The sequence below is a fragment of the Dasypus novemcinctus genome, chromosome 10 (assembly GCF_030445035.2).
Source record: "Dasypus novemcinctus isolate mDasNov1 chromosome 10, mDasNov1.1.hap2, whole genome shotgun sequence".
In the NCBI taxonomy this organism is placed as follows: Eukaryota; Metazoa; Chordata; class Mammalia; order Cingulata; family Dasypodidae; genus Dasypus; species Dasypus novemcinctus.
Genome location: NC_080682.1, coordinates 77,305,841 through 77,328,545, shown reverse-complemented (window position 1 = coordinate 77,328,545; position 22,705 = coordinate 77,305,841). Strand labels below are relative to the sequence as shown.

Here is a 22,705-nt window from a genome sequence, read left to right as displayed (position 1 = left end):
TCATTCATTTACTCTTGCAGCGAGTAGTGACTGTGGGTTAGGATTGCACTAGAAAGTGAGAATACAAAGATAAACATGACGTGACCTTTCCTCTCAAGGCTTCCAAACAATAACCCAACCGGATCCACACGCTATTATATCTGACCACGGTGGTGACATGCTCCACACTATTTGGTCACCACCCTGAAGTTACTAAATAAAAGGCATATCGCTACAAACACTTCCATATAAAAGTGGACAAAGTAGAAAAAGAGGAAATATACAAATGAAGAAATACATATGTCCAATTACATTATATATGTATAATCTTAGTAATAAGAAAAGAAATGAAAATAAAAACACAATATCATTTTCACCTACAATATTAGAAAAATATTTTATAAACTAGACAAAAGATAGTAGTGGTGAGGGTTTGGGAAAGCAAGCTGTTGATGGGATTATAAATTGGGTACAACTTTTCTGAACAGCAATTTGAAGGTGTATGTTAAAATGTTTAATGTTAATGCCTTCTGAGTCTGCAATGCTACTTCCAAGAATTATCCTAAGGAACTAATCACAAAACTGTTAAAAGACATACATATGATAATATTCCTTACAGCATTTTTATAATAACAAAAAATTGGAAATAAGCTACTGACTGGATAAGTAATTGATCATACATATATATAATACTACCCTGTAACCACTAAAAATAATAATATAAATCTATATTTGACATAATTGCCACAATATATTGTTGAATAAAAAATAGTACATATAACATGAACCAATCTATAGAAAATTAAATGTGTATGTATTATATACACAAATATAAAGAGAAGTACAATTTAACAAAAGTGTTAACCACAGGCAGTGGAATATAGGTTTATTTTTACTTTCTTAGTCTTATGGGTGGGTGTAATTTAGAATTTTTATATTTAACATACATAATTTGTCCCCAAATAATAAAGCTATTTCTAAAATTGAGTGTATCATTTACAAAACATTCAAAAGTCACCTAAATCTAAGGTAACTTGTTACTTGTCCGGCAGCAAAAGTCAAGTATTAATAGTGTCTTACAGGGCAAATTCAAACAAGTATCTTGACAGCAAATGAAGAAACCATAAACATTTTCACAAAAGCATGCCCTACTCTACCTAAAATACATAATAAAATACATAATCTGGGAAGCTGACGTGGCTCAACTGACAGAGCATCCATCTACCATATGGAGGGTCCAGGGTTCAATCCGCAGGCCCTCCTAACCCATGTGGTAAGCTGGCCCATGCGCAGTGCTGCCATGAGCAGAGAGTGCCGTGCCACTCAGAGGCACCCCAGCTTATGGGTGCCCCATGTGCAAGGAGTGCTTCCCGCAAGGAGAGCCGCCCCGTGTGAAAAAAGCACAGCCCACCCAGGAGTGGCACTGCACACACGGAGAGCTGATGCGGGAAGATGATGCAACAAAAAAGAGACGCAGTTTCCCTGTGCTGCCAGATAAGGCAATCAGCACAAAAGAACACACAGTGAATGGACACAGAGAGCAGACAACAGGGGGGAAGGGGAGAGAAATAAATAAAATAAATCTTTAGGAAAAAAATATATAATGTATCAAAGGTAAACAGCAAATAAAAACACTGCCTGACACCTTCCCTTATAATTACACTTAAAAGCTTTCATGTTAAATTTTTTAATCCTCCTTAAAGCTCTGCCTTTAAACCATACCCATTTCTTTTTTCTTTTTTTTTTCTTTTATCTCTCTCTCTCTTAATTTGATTTAGCAAAAAAAGTTCAAGAATCAAATGAGTGGTTGTATTAGATGACCTTTCAATCATGAGAATCAATGATTCTAGGGTATTCTTTTAAAGCACTGAAGTGCTTCAAAAAGTACACAAAAGTTTCACCTTTACCCTTTACATTAAATTACAGCATCACATGTCTGAAACTCAAATCGAGAATTAAATAACTTTTTAAAATTTATTGATTGATTTAATAAAAATATACATAGTGAGTCACCAAATTGAAACAACTTGCTTCACAGCATTTATTTTCTCAACTAACTTTTGGAAAGCTATTAACATCTGGCCCTTTATAAATCAAGAGTAAAATTTAGAGAAGCATTAAAAAGCATCCCATATGCAAATCCAAATGGGTTTTCCTGGAGATGTGATTTTGCATTAAAATTACTATCCCCTCCTCCCAAAAGCTTCATTAACTGGGGGAAAAAAACAACAACCTATAATTAATATCACTTTTGCTGGTTATATCTCTACTAAAGACATGTTTCTGAAAATCCATAATTCTTAGCATTCCTCTTCTCTGTAATAATTAAATTATGCAGAATCTGAATTAACTATTAAAAATGAAATGTGAAATTCAAGTTTCAAAGAAATACCAAGTTAATGCCCCCCAAAATAGGCAACTGCTAATAATTAAGTGAAGACAAAATGAGGGTTTAGTAATTGGTATTTATACCTTTTAAGGAAAGAGGTAAGAGTAATTTTGAAATGTAACAAAAAGAGACAACTTAAGATGCTACCTACTCTAAAACCTTGATTTCCTAGAAGAAGAACCTACTTCAAAGAAACAGAAATCTCCCCTATTCTTAAAAACCTCCTAAGATAGTTGTTTTGCTGTTGTTTTTTTTAGGGGGTACCAGGAATTGCACCTGGTTCCTTGAACGTGTGAAGCAGGTGCCTAACCACTTAGCTAAACCCGTTCTGCAAGATAGCTGGGTGTTTCATTTTATTTTTTGAGGTACTGGGTGCTGGGGATTAAAAGCAGGACCTCATATGTAGGAAACCTGCAGTCAACCACTGAGCCACATGGACTTCCCTAAGTTAGTTTTTCATTTGTTTTGCTTGTTGTTTGTTTTTGTTTTTTCAGGAAGCACCAGGAACTGAACTGGGACCTCCCATGTGGGAGGCAGGTGCTCAACTTCTCAAGCCACATCTGCTCCAAAGACAGTTGTTTTTGAAGCCTACTCCTAGTAGTCTCTTCTTGTACTCTACGCTACTGAAACTATATCTTCACTATTTTTTTGGTATTGAGAGTCACACTTCAGAAGGGTTATTGACAAGCACTTGGAGAATGGCTAAGAAACTTTACGGGAATGTTACTTTAGAATGACTGAATGTTCTAAAGATGATTCGTTGGAATGAACTTTAGAGATCATCTAGTCCAGCGGTTCTCTCTTTGGTCTCAGGATTCCTTTACACTACTAAAAATAATCGAAAGTCCCAAAGAACTATTTTTATGTGGATTACATTGATCAATATTTACCATATTTGAAACTAAAACAGAAAAATCTTAGTTATTAGTGCATATAAAATAACAACAATAAGCATATTACATGGTTTATTAAATACAAGCATATTTTACAAAACAAAAAAGTTAGAGAAGATTGGCATTGTTTTACAATAAAAACTCTAAATGGCTGGCATAATAGAAGATAGTTGGATTCTCATATATGCTCCATCATTCAATCTATCATGATATGGTGATTTGGTGGAATTATGTGAAAAATATTCATCTTCAAATAGATATGTAGTTGGAAAGAGGCAGAGTGTTTTAACACCCTTTTCAGATAATTGTGGCTATTCTTCTTTGATACTAAATTAAAATTTGACAAAAAATAATTTCTCAAAGGTTACTATATACATGGAATCTAAAACCTACACATCAACAAACTTTTTGCCTTCTATTACTTTAAAAATTCCTGGTCTTTAAATGGATCTCTTATACGTACAAGATTTTGTAACATGATGCATTGGTTCATTTTTGAAAAAGAATGGTTCATGGAGCTATGAGATCTTCAAAATATTGACATGTTAATTATAAAATATTTTTTAAAAATCAAATTTTTTAATATCATCATCAACCTTATCATAAAAGCTGTTAAATACTGGGAAGCTATCATACTCATGGTGGTGACAAGGTGTTTAAAAGTACAAGTTTTCCAAACTGTTAATTTTCTTTTGAAAGTTCAAATGTTACTATTGACAATAAATAGTGTCAGTTACTTTTCTTGAAATGGCAGGCTATTTTGTTCCTTTCTGGGAATGTGTCTGCCAAGTATCCAAGTCTGAATAATCATTGTTTGTCAGTCATTCTTTCAAGTAAAAATAGTGTTCCATAAAAAAAGCAGTTAAGTTTGCAACTCAAGCAGTTGCCCAAGTGATTTTCCTCAAAACAACTAATGCACTTTGGTATATAGCATAAATATTTTATGCGCACTGCCCATTTCATCAAACAGTATATTTTAAAAAGCATGCTCAGGAGTCAAGAATTAAGAAAATAATTTCATCCACAACATACTTCATCCACTTCATCCACAACATACTTAAGTGAAACTGCTTTTTTTTTTAACTAAGAATATGTGATGACAAAGAATTCAATGACAGCTAATACAGTTTAGTGCCACAGCCCTGATTTGTGCTAAGACACCAGCAAGTTTACCCAAATGTCAATAGTGAAAAAAGCAAATGACATCTTAATATTATTACGAAAATAATTCTGACTTTGCAGACCCACTGAAAGGGACTCAGGGATACCCAGGAGTCCACAGATCACATTTTGATAACTGCTGATCTAGTCCGATACTCCATTTTGTAGCTAAGAAAACTATCTAGTTTAATATTTTGCAAAGCAACAAAGAACAGTAGGCATACTATGGTACATCCTCAACGAAAGTTAACAAATATTAATGGGTAGAAATTACAAGGTGATGGATTAGCTCAGTCCAAAACAACTCTTTAAGCAATGAAATAAGTTGCATCCAAAAATAGAGATCTGTTGCTAGAATTGTCAAAGTTAAGGCTGGATGACTTTTTACCAGAGATGTGTAGAAAGAATAAACTTAGTTGAAATGTCTACCAAAACTCAGTTGATTAAATAATCACCTAGAAAGCCTTGATAAAATTCAGCTTTCTGGGCCCTACCCTAGACCTATTAAACCAAAAACATCTTGAGTGAGACCAGGTGTTTCTATGTCAAAAACAAACAAACAAACAAAACCCCTCAGGTGATTGCCAGCTTGGCAATTGTCCATAGAACTGCTATACCATTTCTCCTCTGAAGTCCCTACCAATTCTAAGATTCTACAATTTCATATTTTATCTACACCCACTATGAAGTATACTCTTACACTTCAATGTAAAATTTGTAAGCCTACTTGAGTATGTCATAGATGGTCAGGGTTAAGGTTATTTCTAGATCAGGAGAGGAGAAATTAATGTTGCATTTCCTATGCCCACCTGTTCAACTCTGCCAACATGTGTAGCTGAATATTAAATCAGAGCTAGAACTGTATAGGTTTTATAAGTGTTCACAACTGCTAACACTACACTGCTCTCCTGAAATAACAATTCTCAAGAAGAGCTATCTGTGAGCAAGGATGGTCAGTATAAAAATAGTGTCTACAGAAAAAATGAATGAGATAATTTAGAAGACAGCATGTCTGCCACTTTATACCACTTTACAAAGGTGGCTTATCACTATAAATCAAGACCAAAATATGGACACAAACTCCTAAAGCTATTTATAGAATCACCATATGCTTTAACCCCCAAAACTCTTGTATTTTGAGATTTTAACTACAAAAAAATACCATATCCTTCATAAACACAACATGAGGCAGCAAGGCCACTTGACCAGCATCAAACAAAAAGCTGGCAGTTATCACTCAGTACCACTCCCTCTTAACTACATATAATGACTCTGGTAATGGGGTTCTGTAATTTAAAGTATCAGGCAAATAAAACCAAGTTGCGTAGATGAGTTGACACTGCCTGTTGTACAAATATTTACTTGGATGACTATAAAAATAACAGCTGCATTATCCACTGAATGCAGACCAGAACAATTTATGTGAATGTAGAATCAACATGGTCTGAACTTGATACAAAGCGTGTGTGTGGCACTTTATATTTTTTAAGCATTTCTCAATTCATGATAGAAATTGAAAGGGGGAGAGATGCTAAAAAAAAAAAAGGAAGAGAAAAATAAAAACTTGGTGACAATTAATTATCTACGAGTCCTAATTCCTAGAGTAAATCATAGTTACTCATTATTTAATGAATGTCAGCTTTGTGCCAGGCAATGTGTGAAGCACTGGAATTACCAGAATAGAGTTTGTGTCCTCAAGGAGTTCACAGCCTTGCATAGGAGACAAACAATTACAGAATTGTGTGAAATAAGATTAGGTGGGGAAAAAAAAAAGATTATAAAACTATAAAATCTCATTTTGTGAAAAAAAGAATATGCATAGAAATTGGGATAATAACACTTATCTCCCAAGATTACTGTGAGGATTACAAACATGCAAATGCTTCCTAGATTAGGTATCCCTTCTATAAATGCATTTCCCTTTTTCTGTGAGACTCAGCTGAAATTTTCCAGGACAAAACTAACACAGATCACCTGGTAGCAGTTTAGCACCACTTTTAAAAAAATGCCTTGAAGGTATGTGACCCTAGACCCTGGGACCTTAACCTTAATTGTTCCACAGATGCTTTGTAAGCCAGGTGAAAACTATGGACCCCTTACTAAATCCACACTATACTGTGTATTTTTAAATAAATCTATCACACCCACACCAACATGGCCCCACAAGAATAATGTTTTTTTAATTTCAGTTCAAGCTTATGGACCCCTGGTTAAGAACCCCTGCCCTAGAGCAATGTTCTTGGCAAGGCTACCATATCATCACACGCAGTAACTAAACACTACACACATACTGGAGCTCAGTTGTATTTATAGATTAATCCCTCCCAGCCTTGATTAAGTCTTCTGCTCATTTTCAAAAACACAGAAACAAAGAAAATCATACGGAGAGATCCTACTCATCTTTTTCCTATGCCTTCTGCATAATTTAAAATTTTCACTATAGGGAAATGGATGTGGCTCAAGTGATTGTGCTCCTGCCTACCACATGAGAGGATCTGAGTTTGATTCCCAGTCCCTCCTGAGAAGAGGGGCAAGACAGCAAGATGACACAACGGGTTGGCACAGTGAGCTGACACAACAAGATGATGCAAAGGAGAAACAAGGAGGAAAACATAATGAGACCCAACAAATCAGGGAGTGGAGGTGGCTTAAGCAATTCGGCACCGCCCTCCCACATGGGCAGTCCTGGGTTTAGTTCCCAGTGCCTCCTAAAAGGAAGACAAGCACACAACGAACAGACACAGCAAGTGCAAACAACTGGGGGGGTGGGAGGGTATAAATAAATAAAATAAATCTTTAAAAAAAATTTTTTTTTCATTTTAAAGCCCAGGCTGTGGCCCCCCTCACAGATTGACTCATTGCCTAAGTAAAAAGTATGAGGGATAGCAGGATGAAATGAGTCCAGTTTTATAGACAAGGAAACAGATACTCATTTAGGGTCACTTGAGAAGTTGATCACAGAGATTTCAAGGCAAAATTTCCAATTACTGGACCTAGCACCATTCTATGAAGAAATTGTCTCTCATTTACTTCATCTGTAAAACAGGAATCACTGCATTCAAGTCTCTCATAAAATGAATGTTAAGTTTGCTAATTTGCTCTAACACTTAACTCATTTGACAAGATACAGGTTAAACAGGTTAAATGCCCTGATTTATAAATACATTTCCCCAATGCCAGAACCTTCCTATCTCTCCCACCCCCAAGCAACCACCAATTCCTTTATTTTTCTTATTTCACTATTTCTTTTCCTGTCCCCCTATTAAATGAGATGAAACTGTGTTTATAATGTGTGTGTGTGTGTGTGTGTTTGTGTAGGAAAAAAACATGCTTCACACTACATAATTCTTCTTTCCTACCTCATTTCTCCCATACCAGCACTGGGTTTAAAAAAAAAATGCCTTTTTAAAACTAGGAAATAGAGGAAATGCAAAGAGATATGATATTCAAGTCCCTGCTCCAAATTCCATCCCCATCAACCATGGCTCTGCAGAATTCACCATTTAAAAAAAAAAAGAAACTAAATTATTAAGCAACTACTATAGGCCAAGCTATTGCTCAGTTCATACGTAATTTCTCACTGAATTTCCAGTTATTTTGTGAAGAAGGGATTACTATGCTAGTCTTATAAATGAGAAAACTGAATCTCAGTGGGATTAAATATTCTCAAAAGCAGTAGTAAATTGGCATTCAAATTCAGAATTTCTGGTTTCAAACAAACCTAGTGCACTTTCCATGTTTCATTTATGTAGCATTTCTTAGTAGTTCTGACTTTAGACTTTTCAACACCCATTGGTTCTTAGCTGAAAGAGCCCATGTAAGAGGTTTTAAATCCCACTATCTCTGTGAACTGAACCTACCCTGTCTTCAAACAGCACAGTTCTCTGGGAAAATCACTATGCCAAGCCTACATGTCAACATATAATTCAAAGCCTTCTTCCTGCATCTTCTACCTAGGGTAGGTTTAAGAATAATTTTACCAGAGTCTTCTTCTAAAAAAGGAAAATAAAAATATTCTACCACATAAACAACATATACAATATATAAACTTAAAAAATTAAAAATATATATACTAAAGGATGACATTTTATGCATAAATAATTTAAATTTGAGTTGATTTCAAAAATTTAGTATACAAGATTGGTTTCCAAAAATGAAGTAATATAAGTAAATTTTAGGTTTAAAAATACAAAAATTAAAACAGTATATTATTGACATAGGAATAAACAGGCAGATCAATGGGCATTAGAAATAGATTCAAGTTTACAGGATAATTTAGTTTATGATATAAGTAGCACTTCAAGTAAAGGGAGAAAAGATAAACCAATCAATAAATGGTATAGGGAATGGGTAGACATTTGAAAAAAAAATAATGCTGACCCTACCTTACACTTCACACCAACATTAATTCCAGATGGGTTTTACGTAAAAAATAAAAACTAACAATCTTAAAGAATACATAAACAACTAATTGTAAAATCTTCCTAAGCATAACATTTAAACAAGGAAAAGGCTAACAGGGTTGGCTATATTATATTTTTTTAAATTTTGTTTGAAAAAATGACCATTTACAATGTTAAAACACAAACTACAAACTGGAAAAATATTTGTAATATAGTCTGGCAAAAGAGAATATTAGGAGGTATAATAAATAATAAGGGAAAACAAAAATAGGCTATGAAGATAAACAGATACTTAAAAATGAGAAAATTCAAAAGCAAATTAGCAGAAAAATATGTTCAATATCAATTATTTTTAAATGCTAAGTAACAACAAAATGTATTTCAATACAATGATTTAACAGTCTGGCAAAGAATTATAATATGGTTAATATTTAATGTTCATGAGTATAGATATGGACATTCTCATTCACATGAGAATGTAAAGTAATAAAGCCTTTTTGAAGGGCAATTTAACAATTCTGCATTCCCTATATTACCCGTGGCAAAATATGGAAAAGTAAAGGGAAAAGTATAGATCATCAATAGATCAAAATGTTAAACGTACATATCCTTTTATACAAAAATTATACATTTATTTTATCCTAAAAAAATGTTTGAACAAGTGTATAAAGGACATGAATGAAATTTTACATTTAAGTGTTTTTAATAGCAAGTAACTAGAAACAACCGAAGGTCTAAGGTCCACCAATATTGCAATGAATAAACAAAGGCGGTGGACTTGGACCAGTGGTTAGGGCGTCGGTCTACCACATGGGAGGTCCGTGGTTCAAACCCCGGGCCTCCTTGACCCGTGTGGAGCTGGCCCATGCGCAGTGCTGATGCGCGCAAGGAGTGCCATGCCACGCAGGGGTGTCCCCCGCGGAGGGGAGCCCCAAGCGGAGGGGAGCCCCAAGCGCAAGGGAGCCCCAAGCGCAAGGAGTGCGCCCCGTAAGGAGAGCCGCCCAGCGCGAAAGAAAGTGCAGCCTGCCCAGGAATGGCGCCACCCACACGGAGAGATGACTCAGCAAAAAGAGACACAGATTCCCGTGCCGCTCACAACAACAGAAGCGGACAAAGAAGATGCAGCAAATAGACACAGAGAACAGACAACCGGGGTGGGGGTGAAGAGGAGAGAAATAAATCTTTTTTTAAAAAATGAATGAATAAATTAGGTTATAACCACAAAATAGAGTACAATAAATGCTTTAAAATTGTGGCAAATATCCATATATATCAGCAAGAAAGTCATCCACAACCTACTGTTACTGGGGGAAAAGGGTTAAAGAAGCATATGTAAAGGATTGTAGAAACGTGGCAGAGTAGGGAACTCCAGGACTCAGTCCTCCCATCAAAATAATTATTAAACAGGTGGAATTGTCTAAAATAACTATTCTGAAACTTCAGAAAGCAGAAAAACACTGCACAGAATCCAGGGAAGGACAAGGAAAGGAGGCTGTTAAATTGTGGTAAAGAACAGTAAATTGCTCTCTATACAGTGGTACTGGCACCCATACACCACTCTTGCAGCAGGCTGCTACATAGTCCAGTCCCTGACTAGCTCTCTGGTGATAGAAAGGGACATAAAAATCCTCTTCCCCAAAAAACAGAGATGGGCATGGCTGACCACTGACCACAGCTTTTGATTAGCCAGTTCAGATCACTGTGGGCCCAGCTCTAAAGGTAGCTCTCATTTCAACCCACCCAGGATGCAGTAGCAATTGTTTAAACCTGCCCCAGAAAACAGTGGCAGCAGCCATTTTTTCAACCACGACAGAATGAAACTAGAAGTGAATAAGAGAGAGAGAAATGGAAAATTCACAAATATATGAAAATTAAACAACAGACTTTTAACCAACCAATGGTCAAAGAAGAAATCACAATACTAGGAAATATCTTGAGAAGAATGAAAATGCAAACACATCATACCAAAACCTATGGAATGCAGCAAAGGCAGCAAATTTATAGCTCTAAATGATACATTAAAAAAAAAAAGATGTCAAATCAGACCGCTAACCGTACAACTGGAAGAACTATATAAAGAGCAAACTAAATCCCAAATGAGGAGATGGAATGAAATTAAAGAGGTTAAAGCATAGATAAATGAAATAGAAAAAAAACAGAATCAACAAAACCAAAAGTTGGTTCTCTGAAAGGACCAATAAAATCAACGAAACTTTAGCTAGACTAACAAAGAAAAAAGAAAGAGGACAGAAATTATGAAAATCAGAAATGTAAAGGGGGATATTAATACTGACCCTGACGAAATAAAAAGGGCTATAAGAGGATACTGTGCGGTGGTGGACTTGGCCCAGTGGTTAGGGCGTCCGTCTACCACATGCGAAGTCCGCAGTTCAAACCCTGGACCTCCTTGACCCGTGTGGAGCTGGCCCACGCACGGTGCTGATGCACGCAAGGAGTGCCCTGCCACACAGGGGTGTCTCCCACATAGGGGTGTCCCCTGTGTAGGGGAGCCCCACGCACAAGGAGTGCCCTTCCACACAGGGGTGTCCCCGCATAGGGGAGCCCCATGCGCAAGGAGTATGCCCCATAAGGAGAGCTGCCCAGGGCCAAAGAAAGTGCAGCCTGCCCAGGAATGGCACCACCCACACGGAGAAATGACAAAACAAGATGACGCAACAAAAAGAAACACAGATTCCCATGCCGCTGACAACAACAGAAGCGGACAAAGAAGACGCAGCAAGTGGACACAGAGAACAGACCACCAGGGTTGGGGAGGGGGGAAGGGGAGAGAAATAAATAAATATATCTTTAAAAAAAAGGGGGGGGGATACGGTGAACAACTGTATGCCAATAAATTAGATAACCTAGATGAAATGGACAAATTCTTATAAACACGCAAACTACCTATACTGACTCAAAAAGAAATATAATATCTTAACAAACCAATTACTAGAAAAGATATTGAATTAATAATCAAAAACCTCCAAACAAAGAAAAGTCCATAGCCTGATGGTGTCACAGGGGAACTTGACCAAGCATTACAAGATGATTTAACTACAATTCTGATCACTCTTCCAGAAAACTGAACAACACTACCTAACTCATTCTGGGAGACCAACATTATTCCTCTATCAAAGTTAGATAAAGATACCACAAGGAAAGAAAACTACAGACCAATATATTTTACAAATATAGATGCAAAAGTCCTGGACAAAATAATCATAAACCAAATCCAACAGCTTATTGAAGAATTATACACCATAATCTTTATCTCTGGGATTTATCTCTGGTATACAAGGTTGATTCAACATAAAGAAATCAATTAATGTAATATATTACATTAACAAAATGAAGGGGGGAAAAACCACATGATCATCAAAATAGACAAATAAAAGGCATTTGACAAAATACAGCATACTTTATTGATAAAAACCCTGGCCAGCTGACAGGGAGGTGAAGAGGGTCAGCCACCATACCAGGGAGCCAAGAGTACCTACAACTGCCAGCAGGAGAATTGCATCCATCATCTGTGTGGAATCTAAGCCCCCTCTTGATGTAAAGGGGGACTCGACATAGCCATCCCAGGGTCCAGAGGATGGAGGAATAGAGTATGGATTAGAGTGGAGTTACTGGTGTTCTGCTGGGGAACTATTGTGATTAGTAAGGGAAGAAACTGTAGTAGTAAAGTGGAGAGGGTGGCCACAGTGGCTGCTGATGGTAGAGAGACAGAAGAAGAGATATGGTGTGGGGACATTTTCAGGATTTGGAGTTGTCCTGGGTAGTGTTGCAGGGATGGATGCTGGACATTGTGTGTCCTGCTGTGGCCCACTGACTGACTGTCCATATGGTGCAGCAGTGCTCCAGAATGTATTCACCAGGTGCAGTGGATGTGCCGTGATTATGGAAGAGGTTGTTGATGTGGGAAGGGTGAGGTGGGTGGGGTGGGAGTATATGGGGACCTCATATTTTTTTAATGTAACATTAAAAGAAAATAAATAAAATAAATAAAAAATACATAAATTTCAATTGCTACAATTGTTCACACACAAAAAAACCCCGCATAGAACACTAGTAAGAGAAGGAAATTTCTTCAACATGATAAAGGGCATATATGAAAAACCTACAGCTAACATCCTACCTAATGGGGAAAGACTGAAAGCTTTCCCTATAAGATCAGGAAAAGACAAGCATGCCCACTTTCACCACTGTTAATCAACAGTTTACTGGAAGTTGTTGCCAGAGCAATTAGGCAAGAAAAGGAAATTTTAAAAAGCATATGAACTGGAAAGGAAGGAGTAAGACTTACCCTATTTGTAGAGGATATGATTCTACATGCAGAAAATACTGAAAAATCTACAACAAAGCTGCTAGCACTAATAAAGGAATTCAGCAAAGTGGTCAGGTACAAGATGAACACCCCAAAATCAGTAGTTTTTCTATTTACAAACAATGAACAATTAGAAGAGGAAACCAAGAAAAGAATTCCAATCATAAAAGCAACTAAGAGAATTAAATATCCAGAAGAAAAGCTAACCAAGAATATAAACATTTGTACAGATAAAACCACAAAATATTGCTAAAAGAATCAAAGAAGACCTAAATAAATGGAAGGACACTCCATATTCATGGATTGGAAGACTGCAATCATTAAGATGTCAATATGATGAAGGCAATTTATAGATTCAATACAAATTCCAACAACTTTTTGTGCAGAAATGGAAAAGCCAAGCATCAAATTTATATGGAAATTGCCCTGAATACACAAAGCCATCTTGAAAAAGAAGAATAACTTGGAGGACTCATACTTCCTGATCCTGAAACATATTACAAAGCCACAGTAATCAAAGCAGCATGGTATTTGGCATTAGGACAGGCATATAGACCAAAGGAATCTAATTCAGAGCTCAGAAATAATCCTCACATTTCCAGCCAACTGATTTTTGGCAAGTAGGCAAAGACTATCAACTGGAAAAGAATTGTCTCTTCAACAATTGGTGGTGGGTTAAATAAATCTCTATTTGCAAAAAGGAAAGAGGGCCCCTACCTCACAATACATACAAAAATCAACTCCAGATGGACCAAAGACATAAATATAAGAGTATATATCAAACTCCTAGAAGAAAATACAGGGATGTATCTTCAGAACCTAATGTTAGGTAATGGTCTTTTAGAATTTACATCCAAAGCACAAGCAACGAAAGACATTATCATGAAAGTAAAAAGATAACCTACACAATGGGAGAAAATATTTGGAAACCACATATCTGATAAAGGTTTAATATCCAGAATATATAAAGAAATCCTTCAACTTAACAAAAAAAAGGCAAACAACTCAATTATAAAATGGGAAGACCTCTACCCAAAGAAGATACACAAATAGCCAGAAAGTACATGAAAAGGTGCTCAACATCAGGGGAGCAGATGTAGCTTAAGTGGTAAAGCACCTGCTTCGCATGTACAAGTTCCTGAGTTCAATCCCCAGTACCTCCTAAAGAAAAAAAGGATACTCAACATCAGCCTTCTGGGAAATGCAAATCAAGACCACTATGAGATACCATTTCACACCCATTTGAGAAAAAAAAAATATAAAATAACAAGTAATAGAGAGGATGCAGAGAAATAGGAACACCTTGCTGGTGGCAAGATAAAATGGTGCAGGCTTTGCGGAAAACAGTCCGGCGGTTCCTCAGAAAACTAAGTATAGAACTACTATATGGCCCAGCAATTTACTACAAGCTATATATCCAACAGCAATGAAAGCAGGGACTCAAACACATATTTGCACACCAATGGTCACAGCAGCATTATTCACAATTGACAAAACAAAGAATCAACCCAAGTGTCCATCGACCAATGAATGGATAAATAAAATGTGGTATATACATACAATGGAATATTATTCAACCATAAAACAGAATGAAGTCCTGATAAATGTGACAACATGTTCAGATAAACCAGACAATAAAAGATAAATATTGAATGATCTAACTGACTTGAAGCAATTACCATCAGTAAATTCACAGAGTCAGAAACTTGAACTCAGGTTACTGGGGAGGGAGGGAGTGGGCTATAGGGAATGGGAAGTTAAGGCTTCAAATGTACAGGTTTCCTGTTTAGAATGATGGGAATGTGTAGGTGATGGATGGTAGAGATGGTAGCACAAAACTGTGAATGCAATTAATATATATCTGAATATGATTAAGAGGGAAATGTTAGATTGTATATGTGGTAGCAATAATTAAAAAAAAAAAAAAACTATGGACCTATACTACACAAATATTGAACCCTAAGTTAAACCATGGACTTTAATTGTAAAATTGTATTACTACTATTATCAATTTACCAAATGTACCACACCAACGCTAGGTGTTGGTGGTGGTGGGAATCCTGTATTTTATGCATGATTAGTCTATAAACCCACAAAACCTCTAATAAAAAAATTAAAAATTCAAAAGAAGCATAGATATTATATATTTCATTAGTGTAAAAGCATATAAAGTATATGTTTGTATGAATATGCATACATAAAAGGATATACAGCAAAAGGTTGTTGATGATGTAGCATATATATACAAACATGTATATGAGTATATACGCATGCGCATACAAAAAAGAAAGGATACACACCAAAAGATCATTAAAGAGTGTTGAGATAAGTGACTTTCTCTCATTTCCCTATTCATTTCCATATTAAATTTTTTACATGCATTGCCAGGCATTCCTTATATAACCAGACCAAACAAAAAAAAAAACCTGCCAGACACTTCTTATATAATCAGACAAAAAAAAAGTTTTTAATAAAAATATTGGTAAAGATTAAATTAAGATTCAAACACAACTTTTGTTTATTAGAGAAATTGTAGGTTTACAGAAAAATCATACATAAGACAGAGTTCTCATATACCACCCTATTATTAACATCTTGCATTAGTGTGGTATATTTGTTACAATTCTTGAAAGAACATTTTTATAATTGTACTATTAACTATAGTCCATCATTTACAATAGGGTTCACTGTATTATATAGTTCTATGTTGTTGTTGTTTTTCAAGTTTTTATTCCAGTAACACATATACAACTTAAAATTTCCACTTTTATCCACATTCACATATATAATTCAGACCTATTAATTACATTCACAAGGTTGAACATAACTGTTTTATAAAACCAAATTATAAACACAAATAAATGATGCTAAAGAAGATAATTCTAAGAAATACCAGTAAAAGTAACAATGCTAAATCTAAAACCATAAGTTGAAATCCACTATGGGGTGAAAAAAATTGGATGGATGTGTGTGCATATATATATTACACTTACACAAATATGTATATAAATATATGTTCATAATTATGGAAATGTAAATATTATATAGCCATAATATGGATATAAATATGCTATATATATTATACATTGATTTACTTACATAATAAATGATTGGAGCTTTATAAAAAGGTTTCAAGTAACTGGCACACCATGTTTCCACAGTTAGTAGAAGTTGTAACTATGGTATGATCTATTGTTTGTTTATATTAGCATTCTCTTACTAAAATAGCAATATTTTAAATTTGGCAATATTTATTAAGAGCCTTCAAAATGTCTATCCCTTTGACCCAACTCCTCTTCTAAGAATCTGTCTTAAGAAAATAATTATAAACACAAAAGGAATTTCATGCACAACTACATTCATCCCAGCATTGTTTAAAAAAATGAAACAAAAGAACATAAATGGTATATCCCATTTATGTACAATGTAGAAAGACATAAATGTTATTATAGATGGATAGAAAATTTCTGGAAGGATATCCAGGAAACTCTTCATATTGTGAAGAAGATATTTTACTTTTCACTTTACACCTTTCCATATTTGAGTTTTTGCCATCGGAATGATTACTTCTATTATTTAAAATGCAAAGGGGGAAAATGAAAGAAATAAAATGGCAGTAATAATAATAGCAATAATTATGTGGAGCAATCAGTATCCAAAAAGAAGGGAAAGTTTACATAAAATATAGCTCACTTACAAGGTATAACATTAGGAGGTAATCAAAAATTTTATTTGGAATCTGAGGTAATAACATAGGAAAATATTCATGTTATCATATGAAGCCAAAAAGGGTAAAAATTATATTCTCATAGGTTTTTAAATATTAAAGCCTATGCTTAAGGAAAAGACTGAGAGGAACTATTAAGGATACCACTGTGTACTGGAATTAGGGGTAAATTCTTTCCATTTTTTGTATTTTTCTAAATTTCCATAATGCTGAACATTTTTAATTGTAAAAAATAAATTAAGAGAAAAATGTATGCAAATAGAAACAATTATACTATTTTATGCAGAGCTCACATTTGGTTACAATCTTGACCAACACTCAAAAGTTTTTTTCTGAACTATAATTAACATGCAAGTAAATCTCCTTAATTAGTAATGTTAGGATTGTATCTATTTAACAGAGCTTTAGTTTAACCAATAGAATTACCTAATTTCCTTAAAATCAGTATTCATCTTCCAAAGGCATGGCATGAGATAAATTAATTAAATTTTTCTTGATAAGTACTTCAGTTTCATCATCTACAAACTGCAAAATAGTACTATTCTGCCTCACAGACTTGTTGCTGTGGTTAAATAAGATATAATATGTAAAGCAATTATTAGAGGTCCGTGACACATAACAGATACTCAATAAATGATAGCATTGTTACTCTTATGGACATGGTTACCCTTAAAATATTTATTCATACTCTCCTTTCTATTAGGGTAAATTCTTACAAGACTAATCACAATAAAAGCTGGTTTTTAAATTACAAATGGAGATTTAGGTATCAGAATCAATTCAGAATAGTTAAGATGTGTAAAAATACAAAACTATATCTAGGGAGTTACTTGAATCTTATTCTGTGAATACATATTTTAAAATATTGTGGTATTTACTATTGCTCTGCTTAATTAATTGGAAGCACACAGAATCTCAAAATTTTTTAAAAAAACAGCTGTATTTGCATAGTTAACCATATATAGTAACAATCACAATGCACAGTATGAGATTTTTAACCTTCTTGATGATTTATTCCATTAGTTCACACTACATTAGAACCACAGGAACCAGGAAGCAGTATACAGAGAAAAAGCAAAGGCTAAGAGGCAGATCTAGGTTCAAATCCTGGTTCTGTCATTTATTAGATGGTTGACCTTGGCAATTATTTAATTTCTCTGCATCTCAGGTTTCCTATCTATAAAATAAAAATAATCACATCATCTACCCGAAAACATATTCAGGACAATTAAATGAATTGATGTAAATAAAATATTAGACAATATATTGAGCCTACAGAGTAAGCAATGACCAACTTTTTGTCAGTTATTAGCAAGGATCAGCAAACTTTTCCTTGTAAGGCCAGACAGTAAATAATTTAAGCTTTGAGGGTCTCTGCCACAACTACTCAACTCTGCTATACAAAACAAAAGCAGTCATAGACAATATATAAATGAATAGATGTGGCTATGTTCCAACAAAACTTTATTTACAAAAACAGTTGATCGGCCAGATGTAGCCCACTGGCCATAGTTTGCTGAATTCTGACTTTAGTGGATTGATGAACTCCTTAACTAAAGATCCTCTAAATGACCCTCTAATCAATGACCCACTAGGAATACTCCTTCAATAATTATATCCTCTAGATGAGTGTTTTCCAAAGAGCATTCTATAGAATAATCATTTCCTGAAACATTAATAGGTGCTATTCCTTGATAAGGTTCTGTAATAATACGAATTTAGGAAATGCAGAGTTAAACAGACTTTCCTTACGTAGAATATCTTTATGCATTAATGTTTTTCGGAAATCTCTAAGAAGGAAGATATGGAGGACAATTTACAATTCATTGATTCTTTATTTCAGCAAATACTTTTTGAATGCCTAGCTACTTAGTGGTGTGCATATAGAAATGAATAAAACAGGCAGAACTGCCTTCACTAGGTTACATTATAATGGGGGAGACAAAATAAATAAATTTTTTGTTTCAACAAATAGTTCTGGGAAAATCGTATATCCAAATGCAAATAATGAAACTGGACTCTGTAGTAGTTTGATATTGTTTATGAACTCCAAAAATAGATATTGGATTGTTTGTGAACTGGTCTGTTCCTTGGGCATATTATATTGTATTGGATTCAGAGGTTTCACTTTTACTTGATTAAATTATGATTAAGGCTTTGATTGGGCCATGTCAGTAGGACATTGCATCCCCATACGCTTGCTGGGTGGGGACTCACAGAGAAAACAACAAGGCACAGCAAGAATTAGCTGGAGTTTTGATGCAGAGCCTGGGAAAGAAAAAACATGGAGGACACAGTGGTTTTAATGCTGGAGCCCTGGGAAGTAAATATACAGAGAAGCAGATACATGAGAAAAGAGAGAAGGCTCCACTAGACACAGCAGAGGCCCCAGAAAAAGAGGCAAGCCATTTGCCTGATAGTCTACAGCTGGCCTTGTGGAGTGAGCAGAGCAGTTGAGCCCAGAAAGAAACATGCCCCAGGAGAGAGACGAGACCTATCCCAGCCTACAGTTCATATTGGAAGAAGCTAGGACCATGAAGCCTTAAGAGGAAGAGGAAGCCTGAACCCTTGCAGACATTGGCAGCCACCTTGCTCCAACATGCAGCAACTGACTTTGGTGAGGGAAGTAACTTATGCTTTATGACCTGGTTCTACCCCCAAATAAATGCCCTTTATAAAAGTCAACAGATTTCTGGTATTTTGTATCAGCACCCCTTTGGCTGACTAATACAGACTCTAACATTATACCATATATTAAAAATTAACTCAAAATGGATCAAATATAAGAGATAAATACAAGAGCTAAAACTATAAAACATTTAAACAAAAGCATAGACCACTGTCCATGTGGTGCAGCAGTGCTCCAAAATGTATTAACCAGGTGCAATGAATGTGCCACGATGATGGAAGAGGTTGTTGATGTGGGAGGAGTGGGGTAGGCGGGGTGGGGGGGTATATGGGGACCTCATGTTTTTTGAATGTAACATTTAAAAGAAAATAAAGAAGGAAAAAAAAAAACAAAAGAAAATCTTCATGACCTTGGATTTTGCAATAGTTTCTAAATTTGACATCAAAATTGTAGAAAACAACAAAAAAAGATAAATTGGACTATACTAAAATTTAAAACTTTCCTGTCTCAATGGATACTATCAAGAGAGTGAAAAGATAACCCACAGAATGGGAGAAAATATTTTCAAATCATATCTCTGGTAAGGGTTCGATATCCAGAATAAATAAAGATTCCTAAAACTCCAAAGAAGACAAATCAATTTTAAAATACGCAAAACTTTTGAATAGACATTTCTTTAAAGAAGATATACAAATGACCAATAGGTACATGAAATGATGCTCAATGTCATTAGTCAATAGGGAAAGGCAAATCAAAGCCACAGTGAGATACCACTTCATACCTACAAAGAATAGCTGTTACTAAAAATACAGAAAATAAAAAGTGTTAGAGAGGATGCAGAGAAATTGGGACACTTGTCCATTATTGGTAGGGATGTAAAATAGTGTAGCCACTGTGGAAAACAGTTTGGCAGATCCTCAAAAAGTTAAACATAGAAGTACTATATCAACCAGCAATGCATTCCTAGGTACATATCCAAAAGAATTCAAAACAGGGATTCAAACAGATACTTGTATGTTAATGTTCATAGCAGCAATATTCACAAAAGCCAAAAGGTAGAAACATCCCAAATGCCCATTATCAGAATGGATAAACAAAATGTGAAATATACATATAGTGTAATATCATTCAACTATATAAAAGCATGCAGTTCTAATACATGCTACAACATAGATGAACCTTGGGAATGTCATGTTGAATGAAATAAACCAGACACAAAAGAAAAAATATTGTGTGATTCCACTTATATGAATTATCTAGAATAGGCTAATTCATAGAGATAGAAAGCAGATTAGGGGTTACCAGGATCTTGCAGTAGGAGAGAATGAGGGAATAGTGTTTAATCAGCACAGAGTTTTTGTCTGGGGTGATAAAAATGTTGGAAATAGATAGTGGTGATGGTTGTATAATGAATATAATTAATGCCACTGAATTGTACACTTAGAACAATTAAGATGACAATTTTTATGTTACACTATCTTACCACAATTTTTAAACATTAAGCATCTGTGTTCCTCAAAAGAAAACACAGAAGAATGATAGGTGGTAGGAAAACACATTTGCAACACACAAAGGGACACCTTTAGTGCCTCTATATAAAAGCCTCTTGACCCACTTCTGATTTTAGCCAGCCGTCAATGGACAGTTTCATGTGAGCTCAGACTTAACTGATACTGGCAGTATCTCACCTCAAGCACTCACTGAACATCCTGCTGCCATCTGCTTCAGGACCTTCTCTGAAGGCCATTCCCAGTACAAGCTCAGATTTGAGGATTGGGGAGGACTGGGGAAACTCTCAACCTGTGTATAATAAATGCTCCAGACTACCTTCTTTCAGGGAGACATTCTGAGCTCTTTTCAGAGATCCCAGTGGAATCAAGCTCCCATCCCAGTAGTGGTGACCTCGATAACTGCTTTTGTTTCTTCTCAGTCTCACTATCACCACTCCATCACTTCTGCTTCCTGGGTTCATCTTCCAAAAGGTTATCTGTACCCTAGTTCTTGTTGCAGGTTCTACTTCTGTGGGAACCCAAACTAAAACAACATATAAATTACAAAGGTTTCATATCCAGAATATATTAAGAACTACAAATCGGAAGAAAAAGACAAGCAACTAACTCAAAAAAATGAACACGAAAATTTGTAAAGGAACTTCCCGGTATTTCCAAATGGCCAATAAACACTTTAAATGTGCTTAACTCCATTACAAATTATAATCAGAATATCATACCCACTAGATTGCTAAAGCTACAAAGTAATAATACCAATCACTGGGGTAGATGTGTAACAACAGGAATTCTCATACACTGTGGTAGAAGTGTAGATTAGAAGGATTTGTAAGAGAGTCTAGCATTAGCAAATATAGTTGAAAACATACATGTCTTAGGATCCAGTAACTGAACGTCTAAAGATTTATCCAACAGAGATGAATGCTCTTCTGTCCCAAGCATACAAGAACATTTACAGCTGCATTATTCAAATAACCCCAAACTGAAAATAACAAATTCCTGTCAATAGGAGAAAGGATGAACATGCAGCAGAATACTATACAATAGTGAAATGGGCAAATTACTGTTACACACAATAAGAAGAATGAATCCCACAAATACAATATGGAATGAAAGAATCTAGACACAAAAGATTATATGATGGGGAACGGACTTGGCCCAATGGATAGGGCGTCCACCTACCACATGGGAAGTCTGCGGTTCAAACTCTGGGCCTCCTTGACCCGTGTGGGGCTGGCCCATGAGTGGTGCTGATGTGTGCAAGGAATGTCGTGCCACGCAGGGGTGTCCCCCGCATATGGGAGCCCCACTTGCAAGGAGTGTGCCCCATAGGGAGAACCGCCCAGCACGAAGGAAGGTGCAGCCTGCCCAGGGTTGGATCCGCACACACGGAGAGCTGACACAACAAGTTGACGCAACAAAGGGAGACACAGATTTCCGGTGCAGCTGTTAAGGATAGAAGTGGTCACAGAGGAGCACGCAGTGAGTGGACACAGAGAGCAGACAACTGGGGGGGAGGGATGATGCGAAGGGGAGAGAAATAAATAAAAAATAAATCTTTAAAAAAAAAGATTATATGATAAGTTCATTTAAATTAAGTATAGAAAACAGACAAACCAAAACTATATTGTTTATGGATATATCATCTGGAATTGAACCTGTTACGAAAAGCAAGGCAGCAATTGCCAT

At 35.6% G+C, this 22,705-nt stretch overlaps 1 protein-coding gene across 27 annotated transcripts in view; it reads right to left on the bottom strand.

The window, feature by feature from the left end:
* SOX6 (SRY-box transcription factor 6) overlaps window positions 1-22,705 on the bottom strand; it is a 701,188-nt gene that overhangs the window by 557,321 nt on the left and 121,162 nt on the right. The window lies entirely within an intron of this gene.